The following is a 3,727-nucleotide window of genomic DNA, read 5'->3' as shown; positions in this document are numbered from 1 at the left end:
GTACCGGGAACTGAACTCATGACCTTGCGCTTGCCAGGCAGGCGCTTTTGCCGCTGAGCTAAATCCCCAGCCCGATGATGAAGTCTTTGATAAGTGGGTCCTAATGGGAAGTCCATATGCCATCACTAAGAGTGTGCCCTTGGAAGGAATTGGGGGCCCTGATCCTTCCCTTTCTTTCTTCCTTTCTCTCTCCATTTCCTGGCTCAGGGTATTGGCATTCACTCTAATACATTTTCCCACTATGACGTGCTGGCCTGAACAGATGCCCAAACCAGTGGGTCTGCCCGATGGTATACCTGAACCTCTACCATAACAAAGCAAAGTAAACCTCTTTTCACTTCATATATAGGCTGTTTTCAGTATTTCATTATAGTGATATGAAACTAACTAATACATACAGTGTCAAGAAATATTGCAATGGACGGGAGGCGGAACATGTTGTTTTGGGGCAGTATTCTATACAAGTTGCTGCTAGGTGATCTTAGTTTTTGTCCCTGATTTCCATACGACTGGTGGCCACTTGGCAATTTGCTTCATATTTATTTTTGGTAACTTTCATGAGTCTCTCTTTTCTCTCGGCTATTTCTCCTGGGTCTTGCTTGCTCTCTACTTTTACAGTTAGGAAGTGATTTTCAAGTCTTTTAAGTCATTTCCATTTTACTTCTCTTCCATGCCTGGCATATCTATTTCTTTTCTGAGGCAAAGAAGGCCTTAACTCCCTTTTTTTGGTGAAGAGGCTATAATTATGCCACAAACGCTCTCTTTTCAAGGTCTTCTACAACATTCTTCCAGATCTGTTGAGAACCTACCCTTTGAACACAGCAGACAAGTCTTGTAGACTATTTTTGCTTTCTTAACTTAAAACTTAACAGCTCTGAAGTAGTCACATACAGCTGATGACTTGCCTGAATAAGGTTAAAGAATCAACAAATGAGATCTCATCTTATTTAAAAGCTTTCATTCAGAAAAGAAATCACCAACACAGTAAAGACATAACCCATAGAGGGGGGAAAATTATTGCCAGCTGTTCCTCAGGCAAAGGACTAATATCTAGAATATATAAAGAAGAGTCTTTCAAGTCTTTCTAGGACTAATATCTAGAATATCTAAAGATTTAGGGACATCAAAAAATCATACCCCCAAATTTAAAGATCTGATTCAAAGTTGGGCATCTGAAATGAATAGATGCTTCTCAGATTAAGAAGTAGAAATGAGTAATGCTGTATGCCTGTATCTGGTAATCTGAGCAACTACTTTGAAGTTAACAAGATGCAATATAATAGACATTGTTAGTTTCCTAGCATCTTGTTTTAAAATTCTGTATTATTTTTTATTGCTTTTTATTATCTCTAAAATTAAAGCAATTACAAAGTAGAAATGACAAGTAAATATATGAAAAAATCTTCAATATTATTGGTCATTTGAAAGATGCAAATTAAAATAACATGGAGATTCCATCTCATTTCAGAACTAATTCAAGAAATCAACCAATAACAAATGCTGGTGGGGCTGTGTGGAAAAAGCAATGCTTCTCCACTGTTGGCGAGAGTGTAGACTGATACAACCACTGTGGAAATCAGTGTAGATTCCTTGAGAAACTAGGACTAGAGATCCCACTTGACTCAGTCATTCCTTCTTGTTATCTTCCCACAAGAATTAAAAGCATCATATCACAGTGATATATGCACACCCATGTTTATAGTGGCACAGTTTGTAATACTTAAATTTTGGAAGCAGCTCTAATGCCAATAAACCAATGAATGGATGGATAAAGAAGATGTGAATTTTTATACAGTGGAGTACTACTCAGCCATAAAAAGATAAACATGAGACATTTCTAGGTAAATGGATGCACCTAGAGACCATACTCTCAAGCAAAATAAATCAGACACATATGTGTAAGTATTGCATTGTTTCTCTGGTGTGAGAAACCAAAAGTGTAAATAAGGATCAAAGTGTATGATAGATATTATGAAATAGGAAGAAAATGTTCAGATGAGAAAGGGTACAAGGGAGGGGGGAGGGGAAAAGGAAGGAAGGGAAAAGAAAAAAAGGAGAAATAAAGGAAAAACAGAAACAAAGCTTTTATAAATAAGGAGGGGAAGAAAGGTTAAAGGGAAGGGAGGGGAATAGGAAAAAAGGACTCAAGATGTATCATATATAGGGACAAATTCCTTATGATGAATGTGATCATTGTATATATCTGAAATGTATCAATAAGCTTAATTTAAAAAAGAGAAAGTTCAAGAAGAAAAACAATATACATCCATATTTCAAAATATAACAGAGCCACAGTCAAGTGATAGAGAGTCTCAAGGGCCCAGGAACAGTTATTTATATCAACCTTCATTAGAATGCTGGTGCAAGACTTTCTTGCCAGGAACATACTTTCTTTTCTTTTATGCATTCAGGTCTGAAGCCAGTACTTTTTGATTAACCACTTATCAATCTAATTATTTAAATAGAGGTTGGCCAAAAATTGCAAAATTTTTCATTAATTTTTATAAAATAATGTAATGGGAGATATAAAAATGATGATTTTATCAAATTTATTCAACAGTTTTTCTGTATATAGTATATTTTAAAACATTCACTACATAAAACAATGTTAGAATCTGGAAAGTAGTGTCTGGTAACTTTCTGAATTCTTTTTGCATTATCATCTTTTTTTGAACAACACACTTTACATTGTTGTGGTACCCTTTCACTTTTTCTGTGAGTGGTGTACTTTTAATAAAATGTTTCCCCACTAAACACAATAGTGAAGACACTGACAAAAGACGTCATAGTCAGTGTTTCCCTAGCCCATATTTTTCAATTATTTGGTCTATTTGATGTAATCCAAATTGTAAATGACTTTCTGAGCCCGCTAATTTTAAATAAATAAATTCCACATTGTTTGGCCCAGAAATTGCATAAACATTTCATAATAATACTTTTTCTTGCTTTTTGATTACACAAGAGATTGTTAGATATTGGTCAACTTTGTCAACACCACCTATAGAGTTATTATAATCACTGACCACTAATGGAACTGTTTGAGTCCCATTTCTTCCTTCAAGTTCTATCATTCCTCTGTTATGAATAGTTGACAATAAGGAGACCTCTGTCTTTGTCTTTACATTTCATAATACAGACTTTTCCTCTCTGATAGGCTAACATTTTTCCCATTTTCAGTTTTTCTTTGCATATCTTTTTGGCCCTTCCTTCCTATTCAGTCGCAATGCCCCAAACATGTCTGTTTTGTATTATAAAAGAGTATCACTGCGTTCTGGAGAAGTATAAAAATTATACCTGCAGCAAACACATTGAGAGAGAAATTAAGGAAAGCATACCTTTCTCAATAGCAACCAAAAAATTGAAATACTTAGTAATCAGTCTAACAAAAAAAGTGAAAGATCTTTACAGTGAAAACTACTGTACTCTGCCAAAGGAGATCGAAGAAGATATCAGAAAATGGAAAGATATCCCTTGCTCATGGATTGGAAGAACCAATATTGTGAAAATGGCCGTACTACCAAAATTGTTGTACAGATTCAATGTAATTCCAATTAAAATACCGTTAGTATAACTCACAGATCTACAGAAAACATTCCTAAAATTCATCGGAACCAGAAGAAACCCAGAATAGCAAAAGCAATCCTGGGCAACAAAGACAAGTCAGGTGGCATCCCAATCCAGGACTCGAAATTATACCACAAGGCAACTGTGATAAAATCATCATGGT

Source organism: Chinchilla lanigera, unplaced genomic scaffold, assembly GCF_000276665.1.
Source record: "Chinchilla lanigera isolate Chin_1 unplaced genomic scaffold, ChiLan1.0 scaffold00007, whole genome shotgun sequence".
In the NCBI taxonomy this organism is placed as follows: Eukaryota; Metazoa; Chordata; class Mammalia; order Rodentia; family Chinchillidae; genus Chinchilla; species Chinchilla lanigera.
This window is presented reverse-complemented; position numbering follows the sequence as displayed.